Source organism: Canis lupus, chromosome 4 (genome assembly GCF_003254725.2).
Source record: "Canis lupus dingo isolate Sandy chromosome 4, ASM325472v2, whole genome shotgun sequence".
Classification (NCBI taxonomy): Eukaryota; Metazoa; Chordata; class Mammalia; order Carnivora; family Canidae; genus Canis; species Canis lupus.
In genome coordinates this window covers 28677621-28692658 of record NC_064246.1, presented here as the reverse complement: position 1 = coordinate 28692658, position 15038 = coordinate 28677621, and the positions used below count along the sequence as shown (strand labels likewise).

Below are 15038 nucleotides of genomic sequence, written 5' to 3'. Positions count from 1 at the left end.
AGTGAAGTAAGCCAACTACAAAAGGCCCTGTATCACATGAACCCACATATAAGAACTATCAAATTCACAGAGTAGTCAAATCTGTAGAGTCAGGAAGCAGAATGGTGGTAACCAGGAGCTGTAGGTAGAGGACATGGGGAGTTACTGTTGAATGAGTACAGAGTTTCAATTTGGAAAAACGGAAAATTCCTGGGGACGGATGATGGTGATGTTTGCACAACACTGTGCATGTGCTGAATGCTACTGAACACTTAAAAATGGTTCAAGTGGTAAATTTTATGTTATGCACATGCTACCACAATAAAAACAAATTAATATCCTTTAGCATTTGTCCTATTCCAACTCGAATTTTAGTTGCCACGGTGTTAATCTCCACCATTAGATGATGCGTAACTTGATGTCAAGAACTAGATCTTATTTATCGATAAATCCTTCTCTGCATCTAACACAGTGGTTCTCAAAATGTGTCCTGTCAGTCAGTGGGAGTCTCCAAGTCCCTTACAGGATGTCCACAAAATCAAACTATTTGTGATATTACGAAGCCATGATTTGCCATTTGCTATGACAGTGTTAGGACCTACACTGATCCTGCAAAACCCATGGTAGGTAACATTGCTGGGGCCTTCCCACAAGTCAGGTTGTGGCACCAAACCCCATTTGGTTCTGATACATTTCCTTTTAATTTTTTAAAATATTTTTAATTATTTATTTCAGAGAAAGAGAGTACAAGCAGGGGGAAGGGGCAGTGGGAGAGGAAGAAATAGATTCCCTGCTGAGCAAGGAGCCCAATGCAGGGCTCTATCCCAGGACCCTGGGATCACGACCTGAGTCAAAGGCAGACACTTAACCAGCTGAGCCACCCAGACACCCCTTGATGCACTTTCAAATTAAAAATAACAATTGTACTTAAAAATGTCCTTGATGATGGGGCACCTGCGTGGCTCAACTGTTTGAACATCTGCCTGTGGCTCAGGTAGTGGTCCCAGGGTCTTGGGATCCGGCCCCTTGCAGGGAACCTGCTGTTCCCTCTGCCTACATCTCTGCCTCTCTCTCATTCTGTGTCTCTCATAAATAAATAAAATCCTTTTTTTTTTAAAAGTCCTTAATAAAGCAATACAAATTATTAATTTAATTAAACTTCAACTCTTGAGCACTCACCATTTCAATATTTCGTGTGGCAAGATGGGAAGCCTTTAAAAGGCACTTCTGCTGTGTACCGCAGTAGGACAGCTGTCTCAAATAGAAGCATTGCAGGATTGTTTGAGGGTGGAGCTAAAAGAGCCTGTTTTTATTCATGGAGGATCGTTTTTACTTGCAAGCATAGCTGACAGACAAAGGTCATTCAGATGGGGGTATCTGGTGGACATTTTCCTGAAAAGGAGTGAAGCAAGTCTGTCACCTGGGGGAAAACAACTGATGGTATGGTTTCCAAAGCTAAGATCCGGTGTTCAAAAGGAACAGGGTTTCAGACCATGGGCCTCCAACACCATGAGAGTTCCTCAATACTTAAATGATTTTCTGCTGAGAACAGTGGTGATATAAATTAATGTGATTTTTTTTGATGTCATATAACTAAGTAGATCAACATTACAGAATGTCTGTATGACTTGGTGCATCAATATTTTCCAAGTGACCAATGCATCATACTCCAGAATCGGTAGTAAAATACTTGTTTAAATGAGACAGATCAATGCATTTTAATGTAGCAGATACCAAAAGTTCCCTGAAATAGTTTCAGATTCCCCATCACCACTAAATTTTAAGAGACTGGGACTTGTTGAGTTTTGGTGTAGTATCAAAGAAGAATATCTTAATCTGGAATGGCAATGTTCGTCTTTTTTTTTTTCCCAACTACAAATCTGAATGAGGCAGGACTTTCTTCACCTACTTCAATTAAAATAACATACGGAAGGGCAACTGGGTGGCTTAGTCGGTTAAACATCTGATTCTTGTTTTCGGCTCAGGTCATGATCTCATGGGTTGTGAGATTGAGCCCCCAGTCAGGCTCCACACTCAGCAGGGTTCTGCTTCAGGATTCTCTCCCTCTGCCTCTGCTGCCACTCCCACCTGTGCTCTCTTGCTCTCTTTCTTTAAAATAAATTAATCTTTAAAAATAAAATAAAAATAATATCACAATAGACGAATGCAGAAACATATAAGAGTCCAACTGTCTCCTATTAAGGTAGATATCAAAGAGATTTGTGAGGGAGTCAACACCGTTCTTCTCACTAATTGTTTTATGTTTTGAAAAATAGTTACTTCTAATAAAAATATTTGTGTTAACACAGTAGACGTTTATTGCTGTTGTTAAATGCATTATTAAGTATTATTAACATTGCATAGTATTAATTTTTCATATTAATAGATGTCGCCTACATAAGCAAAAGCTCTTTGGCCTCAGTCATTTTAGGGAATGAAAATAGGTCCTGAGATCAGTAAGTCTGACATGCTCTAACACAAAGTCTTTAATACATGTCTTAATAAGTAAATGAATGGATGAATGAATGAAGAAAGATGTTGCTGGCCAAAAAATATGGTTATGAGTGGTGAAAAAAAAAGGTTGGTGTGGAAGGCTTCCAGAGGGTCACCCAAGGTAGAAGAGTTATTGGGCCCTCATTTGAGAATTTCACGGATGGACAAAATTTTCTAACTATTTTGGGAACTCACATACAGTGGCCAACTTTCTATTTGGTCAAGTAAGGACATTCAAAAAATAACAAGTCTACCTTTGCCATTATTTTGTTAAAGTCAAGACATTTTAACATTAAAAAAAAGGCCACAATCTTGGTTTAAAGGACAGTCTCACTATTGGATAAATTTAGCCTTTTGGAGCGCTTGCCTTCTGCTCCTTGTTTTTCCTGCTTTGCCATGAGCTAGTGGACACTCTGCTCTGCACCAGACTTTGTAAGCATCAGCCTACAGGACGGGTCAGCAAGCTCTTCTGTGAAGGGCCAGAGAGAGAATAAAGGCTTCGGGCTCTGTGGGCCACGAGGTCTCTGCAGCAGCTCCCAGGCTCTGCCGAACTAGTGTGGAAGCAGCCCTGGGCAGCGCACACACGAACACACATGCGTGCCAATACGGTGTGATTTGCGAACACTCGTGGTAGCCAGATTTGCCGACCCCCCTATCTAAACAGCTGGGCAGGAGTGTGTGGGCAGCTGGGGAGAGGCCACTCCTGCCCGGTCAGCACAGACTCTGGAAGTGCAGAGATGGCCAGCGTTACCATTTCCCTGGCAAGTGGCTCAGGGAAATCTGCTCCAGAAGCTGGCTCACCTGCAGGTGAGACATGGAGCCTGTCCTTTAAGGCCTCTGAGGAGCACAGGCGTCGACAAAGTCATCAAACCTCCCCAGGAAGGGCAGTGACCAGAGCCCACCTCACTGCCATCAAAGGACAGTAGCCTGATGCAGAAAAGGAAGGAGGGCAGGTGTGAGGGCCCTGCTACTGTGACACAGGAAGGAAGTGACAGGCTGGCACTGGAACCAGAGCTCTGTCCCTGCACGGCACCCTAGCTGCAGCACCAGGACACTTGCATCTTGCTCCACACTGCCAGGTGAGAAAGAAATAGAATCTCAGCTTGATTTAGAGGTGCATTTAGATGCCCCTATGGCAAACACACACACACACACACACACACACACACACACACACATAAAGAAAAAGAAAGAAAGAAAAATAAACACAGAAAAACCAGACCAAATTCCTGACTTTCTTTCAGAATGAAAAGATGCATTTTTAGAAAGGGAGTCTCCATGCCGTCCGTCCTCCCCCATCACCCCAGGACTTCCAGATTTGCCAGGCAGGCCTCCGCCAGCACAGGCACATCCTCCCCCCAGCTGCCGATCTGCCCGTCAGATTAGGGGCACGCGCATATGGTGGCAAAGGCAGGGGAGAATGAGCCACATCGGTTCTGACATGTGAGCGAGCACCAGAGCTGCGAGCATATGGCCTGGAACACTCTCCAGGCATTTCACGGGACATTTCATGCAAGTTGAGACCGAGGCATTCAGGAGCCTGCATCCGGAGAGGGAGAAAGAGACGCTGCAGAAAATATTTTCTTTTAAAATATTTACTGTATGAGCCGCCTGGGTGGCTCAGTCGGTTAAGCGACCAACTCTTGGTTTTGGCTCAACTCATGATCTCAGGGTCGGGGGATCGAGCCCTGCTTTGGGCTCTTGCCCTCAGTGCAGAGTCTGCTTGGGATGCTCTCGCTCCCTCTCTCTCTCTCTGCTCCTCCTCTCTCTCCCTCAGATAAATAAATAAATACATCTTTTTTAAAAATATTAAATAAGATGTTTACCACACGTGTGACTGGGAAGGGTTCATACCTGCAAAACAAGGGGCTTGTGCGAATCACTTAAGAAAGGGGTGAAAACCCCGAAAAAAAAGCAGAAAATGACATGAATGGCTCGTAAAAGAACCACATGTGGTCACTACACTCAGAACGACGCGTATCCTTACTGTTAATAAACAAATGCAAATTGCAATATGACACATCTTCACTCGTGTTTTAAAAGAATACCACTTAATGCTGGTGTGAGTGCAGCGGGAGGGGCACTCTGCATATTGCCGGTGGGCACGTGAATGGGTCCACACCAGCTGGAAATCAATCTGGTAACACATACGGAGAATTATACACATATTCATAATCTTTAACTCAGTAATCCCACTTCCATGAATATGCAGAATGAACGGACACCATCACCTCCCTCTGAGGGCACATCTACCTCTATGAATAGAATCCATGCTGCTAATCCACACCAGCTTTTTCTGAGAGTCTCACAAGTCACTCACTCATGGTGAACTGCAAACTGAAACTTGAACATCTCCCTTTCTCCCTCCACCGACGATGCTGCAAACTCACATACCCGTGGCCTCCTTCCTACCCATGGCCACGTTTTGGGGATCCCCGAGCACAGCTCAGCATTTAGTCTTGGCTGAGGCAGCTCATCAGCCTCTCATTTGGATTCTAGCCCTGTCGTTCAGAACAGCCCCCCGGCTTCTCCCAGCCTAGTGTCACCTGCGAATGACGCCAGTCACCTTGTGTCCTGTGTCGTCATCGTCTACACTGCCAGGACCCCGCTGAGGATGGAGCCTGGGGACGGGCTGCTAGACACCTCCTTCCACACTGTGGCTGCCCCATTAAGCAGCAATCGGGGTTGCTTGGCCTGCTATGAGTCTGCCTTAATTAACTCGGGTGTGGATACGCTCCTCGGGCTCGTCCACCCAGGGGCTGTGAAAGGTGTTGCCTAGTGTCTTGCAGAAGGTCCACCGGGGCGACTGGGAGGAGAAGGGGACAGCGCTTCTTGGGGAGAAAGTTCCTCCGCTCCGCCTGGCACGGCAGCACGGGCTCTCCTGGGCTCCCCCGAGGCTTCCAGAACCCTCACTCCCTCTGTCCCCAGCCAGCCTCCTCCAAGGGCCTTGCTCACAGCAACCTCTGACCTCCACAAGCGCACGTGAGCTGACCTCACCTTGGCTGCTGGATGCGACAACAGGTGTCAGAATCGATGTTCAAAGTCCTCGCTTGGCCATTTACTACCTGCACAACCTTAGACACGTCACCCAAGCTTTCCAAATCCTGAAATCCCTCACCTGTGAAGTGGACATAATACACCCCGTCCCCCAAGGCTGTCTGTAAAGTTTCGTGAGACTGGGGATGGCAACGCGCCTTGCAAAGAAACGACGCCACCAGTAGAGCCAACTGGTCAGTGTGACCACTGCTGCTGCCGCTCGTTGTGTTCTTCTCCGGGTAGGGGCAGGGGAGTCTTTCTAGAGCGCTTACACGCAGTAGGGGGTGTGAAAGGATCCACCCAGTGGTGCAACAGCCTGAGACCAAGGGAACTTGTTCTAGACCCTTGAACATAGTCCCCTTGAGAGTCAGCTCAGCCCCTGGTCCCTGGAGACGAGAAAGCCTGCATCCCAAGGGGGCAGGGATGTGCTGAGGACCACACCCCGGGGGTGGCAGATGGTGCAATGGCCATCTCACACCCACCCCCCAGACTGCTCTCTCTCCCCATCACTTGCCTTCAAAACGTCTCATTACCTTTCACTGGGGCGATTGTCACAGGAGGTTACCCTCTCGAAGAGTGGCTCAGCAGGACGGTCCATACCGCACCTGTTGGCGGGCGAGCCTGCCCCCGTGGGGACTCTGCCTGCGAGAACCTGAGCCCACAGTCCTGTTCCCAGTAAAGAAGCTTGGTCCTTACGTCCCCTCTTTCCCTGACCCCACAAGCCAGGGACCTTCAACTCTGGCTCCCTGGTGACTTCAAGAGCCTGGAACTGTAAATGCCAATAAATTCTGCAGCCGGGTTTGTGCCTTCGTTGAATGAATAGATGACTGAGTCGCAGGGGGTGAACTGACTTCCCCAAGAACCCCAGGGACCAGGTGACAAGAACTCTGGGGTGAAACCGTTTCTTCCTCCCCGCTGTCTCCAGCACTGGCTTCAGGGACCCTGCGACACGGGAGACCCACAGACCTGCACAGAGCACATTCTTCCGCAGGAGCCTGTGAAGTCTTTGCCTTCCCACGTTACTTTTCTTGGCAGCCGCGCTCAACATTTTCAGTCATCATTCAACAAAGATTTGAGGACTGCTGACTTTATAAAAAGCAGAGAGTTGAGTAATGCAACATCTCTGACCTCCTAATCCCTTCCCACCTCTGCTCCTCCGATGGAAATCCCACGGGGGCCTGGCGATCGGCCCATAGCTCTACCCGGGCATGACCCGGGAGTCCCAGCAGGCACTGGCCATTCTGTCCCCACTCCTCGGGCTCGGATTATCCAGGGGTGGGTATTTTGACTGAGAAACTCTCCCTGGTCTAAGGGCCAAACCATACACAGGGACAAGGGTGATGCTGGGTCACAGCTATCCGGGTCCTGCAGGAGAAGGTGAGATGCAAGTGCCAAGGTGGTGACAGGCCCTTCAGGGGGTTCCTTGGGACTTGGGGGTATCAACATTGGCCCACTGAAGTCACCTCCTCCCCGTGACCTGGTTGGGAAGCCAAGGGTTAGCCATCAGTCTCCTTTAAGTGGCAAGAACGTCTTCTCTTACAGAGAAGGGAACTGATGCCCGGCGGGATTACACGGCACACTCCGGTAGCAGTGACAAGGACTTGGACCTCCGGCGTTGTCCACTGCCCCACCAAAGGCCACCAGGACTCCTAGATACACCCTGTTTGAGAGTTCACCTGCTACACAGTCTCACTGCAAGTTATGTGAGTAGCTTCTCTCACGGGTGGGTGGCTGAGAAATTGTGTTCTTCTTTAAGGAACGGATGGAGAGTCCCTTTGGGGGACATCCTTCGTATGGAATATTATGTAGCCAGTAAAATCCATATGTTCAGGGCATAGTTCAAGGCATGTGGCAATACTCACGAGGTAGTGTTAAATAAAAGAAGCAGGAGACCAATTTGTACATGCACAATGAATCCTAATACCATCCTATATGCATTATTTCCTCTTATAATGGCAGTGATTTTAAGATGCACCGCTGACTGAATAATATTTCAAGATAAGGAAAATATTAAAGCAACTCTAAGAAGCATACCAGTTTCAGAAACATTAAAGATGAAAAATGTGCATCCAAGAAGAAGGGAAATGTGACATAAATTTATCACACAAATGTCTTGTGTGTGTGCGTGTGCGCGTGTGTGCACGTGCGCAGAAACATTAGACGGACAAGAAGCACATTAAATATTAATAGTGGTTATTTCTGAGGAGAGATTTTTATTTTATCCATTCTTTTAAGTATATTTCCATTTTGTCTCTGATGTGTATACATTAATTTTGTAATCAGAAAAAACAAACTTTGCATATAGAACGCTAAAAGCAAATGTGAGGAGAAAAGCACATGACTTTTCAACTCACACGAGGACTGCAATTTCCATTCCCCCGTCCTGGTGCTTTTTTAGCTCTTCTTTATTTTGTTATGTTTCTCCCCTCTGGTTTCCAAGCACAGTTTAACATTCCATCTTCCATGAACCATTAGGAGGCTCCCATAATGCTTTCCCCATTCCGCTGCATTTTCCTGGGATGCCCTTGGTTTTCCGCCCACGTCTCTTAGGAAAGTCAGGTACAGTTTCTTGTTGCAGGTGCCACAGGCACGTTTCAGACGCCACCCTGAGCTGCAAGCAGGGGCCTATGTAAAAAGTACCCCCGGGGAAAAATTATGTCAACTCCAGGGCTAGGAGAATCTTTGCTTTTCCTTTGAGAAAATGGCATGTTTGGGTTTTTAACTCTAAAAAAAAAATCGCAAATATTATCCTTATTATATATTATTTTCCCTCTTTCTCTACTTGCTAAGAAAGTCAAATTTGAGGCTCAACTGTGATAGCTCTGTGGGTCCCCAGGGTGGGGCTATTTGTGTGCTTTTTTTTTTTTTCCTCCTTTGGTTCCGATTCTTAAAATAAAACATTTGATTGTACGGGTGGTACCGTGTTCTTTTTTGAGAAGTTGCAAGGCACCAGGGGGAAAGGCGTAGACTAAGGAAATACGTATACTCCTACTCAGTGAGAGCTCCTTCCGACTTCGCCTCCCACTCACCCTTCCCTGGGCCGGCTGTCCACCCAGCCATCAACAATCTCATCAGTTATGATTCTGGCCCCCGTTCCCCATCTGTCCACCTGCCCCATCTCCACAGTCACCCTCCAGGGACAGCAGCCTCCCAGCTAGCTTCCCTGCATCTTCTTCTGTCCCTCCTCTGTTCCGTCTACATCCTCCAAGCGTTCCTTCCATGGCCACAGGAAAGCAGCCCCGCTTACTCCCATCCACCTCCACGCCCTGTGTACCCCCGAGAACGGAGAGCTCTTCCGAAGCCTGCGATAACCTTCGTTTGGTCCCCTGTTTTTCTCGTCCTTCTTCCCCGTCCCTAAGGTGAAAGCCCCACCTTTGCCCTGCTGCCTCTTTAGTGCCCCAGTCGGCCCTCCTGGCACAGCGTCCACATCAAGATGTGTGGGGAAAATGGGAAAATGAAAGCCTGGCTCACCTCCAGCATCCGCCCGGCCCCTGGCACTCGCCCAGGGTGGCAGGTCCCCGCGCCCGCGGTCGTGTCTGCGGACAATGCACACGGTGCCATCCTGCGAGCCCACCGCCCTCCACATGGGGCTCTCCCCGACCTGTGTGCAACCGGGGGGGGGGGGGGGGGAGGGGGGCACGATCCCACCGGCCTCCTGGGAGGCGGGAAGGAAGGGCTGAGGAAGAAGACGACAGTGGTGGAGCTGCCCAGGCCAATCATCGGCTGGGTCCGGGTCACTGCCAGAAGCCCAGAGAGCCCTGCGGCTCCACCCATTGTCCCAAGGGTTACTCTCTGTCCCTTCGGATTACTTCATTTGCCAGACATTCAAATATTATATTAAAATTCTCCAAAAAAAAAAAATTCTTCTCCCACGGGGATCCCTGGGTGGCTCAGCATGGAGCCCTTGGTTCAGGGTGTGACCCCGGGGTCCTGGGATCGAGTCCCGCATTGGGCTCCCTGAATGGAGCCTGCTTCTCCCTCTGCCTGTGTCTCTGCCCCTCTCTCTGGGTCTCTCACGAATAAATAAATAAAATCTTTTTAAAAAATAAAATTCTTCTCCCTGAGGGGGCAAAACGTCGAAAACGGACCTCACACACTCTAGGAAATTGGTTCGTGAAGACGATTTCCCTTTAAGGCGATAAGAATCTGGGCCTCCGAGAATCTGGTTTACGGAGCCCAGGCAGCTTCAGTACCCACTTGGACCCCACTCTGCCCTCCGCCCCCAGACACCACCCACAACCCCTGGGAATCCGGGAAGGGCCTCCGATCCAGGCTGATTTGAGGACCCCCCCTCCACACACACACAAAAAAAACTCTAGGAGGTTAGACATAAGCACACTTTGTTCCCATTTTACAGCTACGGAAGCTGAGGCTGAAGGGTCGTGCAGCTTGGGACCAGCCCAAGTCCCATGGCCTCCGTCGGCCACACGCCAGGTGGCATTGAATGTAGGTGTAAGATTTCCATCTCCTGCCCACTTCCCGGGGCGCCCAGCTGAAGTCGGTGTCATACACATGTATGAAATATTTAAGCCTCTCCCAAGGAGCCTGGTGTCACTTCTAAATCAATTTATTCTAATCTAATCTTCATCTGCCATGGTTTCCTGGGCCAGCGCCATCAAGGAAACCTCTTGGCAGGTGAGAGAAACTGCAAACACAGAACATTTGTTTTTAATGGTTCCTCCACAGGCAGCAGTTTCCAATATGGCAAAGTCCACGCAAACCATGAAATAGGACCAGTCTCTGGAAGTGACCCCCGACACACTGTGAGATCCGTGCAGATAGACGGGCGCTCGCCAAGCTCCGCGCGTAAAGTGGCCAGGAGCCCCCTAAAGCTGCACCGAGCGCCGGGCGAAGTCAAAGGCCAGCGCTGCCGGCCAAGAGCACAGGGAAGCCGGGAGGAATCCTGGCAGGAGCGCGAGGCGCGGCCAGCCACCCTGTTCCTAAGTGGACTTTTCATAGCTTCAGCCTTAAAAGGCACAGTTTTCCCCATCTCTGCCTGGTATTCGCTTTTTTCCAGCTCCTTTTATTCTGATAGAAATGCTCCCTAATGCAGAAACTGGCCTCACCTTGCTTTTTCATCGGGCTCAGCTGTGGAATTCCAGAAGACGTGGAACCCGGGGTCCAGAAAGCGTCAGGAGTCCTGCTGGTGGCCGCAGGCCCCAGAGCGTGCTGTGCCAGGGAAGGGGACTACGGAAGCCTCCCCCGCTGGACCCAGGACTCTCCAAACTTCCATCTAGAGGCTTCCCGCCGTGCGGAACTATCAGCTTCCTGCCTCAGTTGCCAGCCCGTGCCAGTCAGAGCTCCCCCCAGACCCCCATCCCTGGGCCAGCCGTGACCAGGGCAGGAAGCCCACCCACAGCTCTGTGCCAGGTGGCCTTGACCTCAATCAAACCTGACAGCCTGGCAGGAACGAGCCGGGACTTCGCAGTCTGACTTTATACCCTGAGACAGCCCTGCCCCTAAGCAGTCAGGCTTCTCTACATTCCGTATCTCTGGGGTAGGGGGTGCGGTCCCACCTTGCACCCCACCTGAGGGAGGTGTCTCTGCTGCCCACTGGGAACTGTTACGATCTGTCAGGAACCCCATGCCTCCCCTATCGGACTGGGACTTTGAGAACTTGGGTTTGGACGTTTGAGAACTTGGGTTTGACCAGAATGGAGTTCAAATCTCATCCCTGGCATATTCGGGGTGTACGACATCAGGAAATCCCTTCTCTGTGCCTCGGTTTACCCATCTGGAAAACGGGGATAATGATAAGAGTCCCTACCTGAGAAGTAAGTGAAATTGTTCGTGTACAGCATCCTGCGCCCCACCTGGCAATAGGAAGCCTCCATACTTGGCACCGCTGTGGGTGTCGCTCAGTGGTACTCACCTCTCCCTTTCAGGGACAAGGAGGACGCCCCTGCCCCTTGTAGCCAGTGACTACTGGCCAGTTGGTAGTGAGCAGAAGTGACCCTTGTTGCCTTTAGTGTAGGACATGTAGGAACAGGCATGCTCTTGGCACTGTCTCTCCCCTTTGTTGGTGAGCCCTGAAGCTACCTGTCCCGAGGGTCTCTGGCTCACTAGATGATGGGCCTTCACCAGCCTGGGTCTCTAAGGGAATCTGTGGAGCACAGCCCTTTACCAGCCCCCGGAGGGCCTGACATATGAGCCAGAAATAAACCCATAAGCCACTGAGATGGGCTAGCTCAGCGTAACTCAGTGTGTCTTGACAAATACACAGGCTTCAGGGCCACCAAATCAGCACTGGACCCGTGGTCTTTGTTCTGCATCGTGGACGTGGGGTGTGGATTTTTGCATGCCCTGCCTCTTTCTTCTCCCCCCTCCTGACAGTGAGCTGCGGCCCTCAGCTGCCCCCACCCCAGACTCCCCTCCTTCTTGCCAACCCACACTGCTCAGGACCAAGCCTCGGCCTGGCGCAGCCCAGTGGCAGCCGGAGAAGCCAGGGAGGGAGAAGGCTGTCTGGAGCTCCAGATGGACCTGGCCCCTGGGCGCCTGAAGCACTCGGTTGGACTCCAAGCCCAGGGCAGCAGAGGTGCCCGGCACAGGCTGGCGGCAGCTGCAGCTCCCCTGCTTGCTCCCCCCGGTTCTGCGGCCTAAAAGCCTGTCCAGGGAGATGCAGTGAAAGGTCACTCTAATGTTGCACTTCCTCTGCATCAGCCAGGCTTTCATTATTCTGATGGGCTCTGGAAGCTACAGCAGGCAGAATTTTCCAGAAGGTTGTAGCAGATCAGAGTAGGAGGAACCGCCCGCATGAATTGCACTGTACGGAGCAGGAAGCTGAGGGCCGGAGAAAGGATGGCGCTTGCCCCGTGGTCCAGCAAGGCAGTGACGGCCGTGAGGCAGAGTCTTGCTGCCAGTTTAGATGCTGAGCACACACTTCACGGAATTTGAGCTTTTTGGAACCTGAGGTCTGCTCCCCACTGCTAGGTAGTCTGGCCAGGAAGCCGGCCTCCGCCCTTCAGGGATGTCCATTCTCAGGGGCCACAGGCTCCTCCAGACAGAGGGAGAATCCAGAGGGGCTACCTGGTGGCTGCGCCTGCCGGGGTCCGCAGCAGGCCATGGGCTTTCCGTGCACCCACGAGGATCCATGGCAGCTATGCTGCCTTCACCTCCCACCGGCCTCCACCCAGGCCTTGAGCTCAGGGCCGCCAGGAGGGAACCCCTGCATCTAAGAGTCTGAGGCCAGAAGGGGCCCTGACGCCTGTGGATGGATGACCATCACTGGGCCAGCGAGGTCATCCGGCCCCCGGCTGGGGTGTCGCTGAGACGGGTGGCACCCTACCTCTCATGCGGTTGTTCCATCTTGGACTTTGCCTCAATAGTTGGTTGGATGTCCCCCTCTGCTCCAGATCTGCCCTGTGGGGCTATGCTGAACCTCCATCCGACGGCAGCCCTCCTAGAACGAGAAGGCTCTTGTGAATCTTCTCTCTGGCACGAACTGCCCAAGGCTATCATGGAACTTGGTGTCCTATCCCCACTCCTCTGACCCTGTGGCAGCTCAGAGTGCTCTCCGGGAGCACAGGCATCACCTGGGACTTGTAGAAATGCCAGCATCAGTCCCCCTCCAGACCTACTAAGTTGGAACCTACATTTTAACAGGATCCCCCAGGCGCTTCCTGGGCAGCTTAAGTTTGGGAAGCTCCGGCTTACACACACCTCCCACTGTCCATAAACCTCTTAGAGTGGAAGACCCAAAATTCAAGTGTGCAGGACCAGACCCTCACCTCTCTCCTTCTGAGGCTCTTTACAGCTGCAGGACCCTGATAACAGAAAGAATCCTGCGTCCACTCAGATGCCTGAGTCTCATCATGGAAAACTGCTTCCAAGCTGCATTTCCTCATCCTAGGTGGGAGGAAGTGGACATAGGCCAATCCAGGTGTGGAAACTTAATGTTTAGCCAACTTAAACATCATTGTTCTTTCTGCTTTGTCTGGTCTAAGGTTAATCCAGCCGTTTTTATTTATTTTTTTTTAATTTTTATTTATTTATGATAGAGAGAGAGAGAGAGAGAGAGAGAGAGAGGCAGAGACATAGGCAGAGGGAGAAGCAGGCTCCATGCACCGGGAGCCCGACGTTGGATTCAATCCCAGGTCTCCAGGATCGCGCCCTGGGCCAAAGGCAGGCACCAAACCGCTGCGCCACCCAGGGATCCCAATCCAGCCGTTTTTAAATCGGCCTGCACATTAGGATCATCTGGTGGGCTTTGTAAAAAAAAAAAAAACCCAAAACTCTGATGTCAAGACCCCATCCCAGAAGAATTCAACAGACTCTCTGGAGTGTCGTGGGCGTGTGGTTTTGAGCGTTATGCTCCCTCGGCGATTCTAATATGCAATCAGGGTAGAGAGCCAGTGGTTTAACACATCTATTTAAAAAGTGGATTTTTTTTTTTCTCAAGGTGGGCTACCAACTTGGGGCTCCAGGGCCTGTTGGTGTGAGCAACTCACTTCTCACAGTGACTCTGAGCTCACGGCAATGTATCTGTGAGCTACTGCCATAAATTGCCGTGTAACGAACAACCACAAAGTCAGAGAGAATGTGATAAGAAGCGCTCCTGTAGACGACACGTGTGGGTCAGCTGGGTCAGTTCTGTGTGTCCCCGTGTTGCTAACCTAAGCTGTAGTGACATGGTGGCTCTCTTCAGACTGTAGCGCCAGGTTAGCCATGCTTCTGTTTGCAAGTGCGTGGACCAGGTAAGCAGCTTGTCCTCGTTTTCCCAGGACTTTCCTGGTCTGAGCCCTGCAAGTCCCAAGTCCCAGCAAACCGCACAGTCCTGGAAAAGCTGGGGTGGTTGCAGACCCTATTTGTGGTCACCTCGAGTGACCAGCTCTGCCCCCTGTTCTCTTCTCCTCCTCAGACCAGCGGGATAGCCGGGGCATGTATCTTTCAAGACACGGGCAGAGACTCTAGAAGTTGGCGGAAACAGAGACCTAGGCACAGGCTGGCATGCTGTCATTTTCCATCGTGCATCAGCTTTGTCAGCCATGTTGGCCAGAAGTCGCTGGTCCCAATTAAACTTCATCCTATTAGATTTAGCCTCACTGCAGGCTGTCACCGTCTTTCTGGATCTTTATTCAGGCATCTGGTACATTGGCCAAAACAAGCTGCACAGCTGAGCCCAAAGCTAAGGGGCATGGAAAAACGCCCTTCCCCCGGCGAGGCGGTGGCTGGCCTGTGGATTCAGAGAGGGGCGCATAATGGGGCCAGTCATCCCACCTCCCACAGACAGAGGGATTCTGGCTCCAAACATAAATGACCTAATTCCTTCCTGGCTACCCAGTCTCCCCAGGGAGCCCAGTTCCAGGGCCCGAGACCTTCTCAACTGCAGTCCCCATCCAGCCCCTAAAGCACATGTCTGCTCGGGTGCCGGGTTGTCTCTGCGACCCGCCTCTCTCCTCCTTCCTCTCCTTCCCTTCCTCCTTCGTCAAGCATCTGGAAAGACATCTTGTGTGTCAGCCTCGTCAACCATCCTGACCAGAAATCTGTGCCAATAAACCTCGTTTCCTTTCTGCCCGGTGGGGTCTCTTAGG

At 50.9% G+C, this 15038-nt stretch overlaps 1 long non-coding RNA gene across 1 annotated transcript in view; it reads right to left on the bottom strand.

The window, feature by feature from the left end:
- Nucleotides 1-15038, bottom strand: part of LOC112651263 (uncharacterized) — a 261862-nt gene that overhangs the window by 17533 nt on the left and 229291 nt on the right. Inside the window, exons 11-12 of the long non-coding RNA XR_004815063.1 lie at nucleotides 13236-13353; nucleotides 12794-12907 (exon numbers count right to left, since the gene is read on the bottom strand). This is a non-coding gene — a long non-coding RNA (uncharacterized LOC112651263). The remainder of the gene's footprint in view (nucleotides 1-12793; nucleotides 12908-13235; nucleotides 13354-15038) is intronic.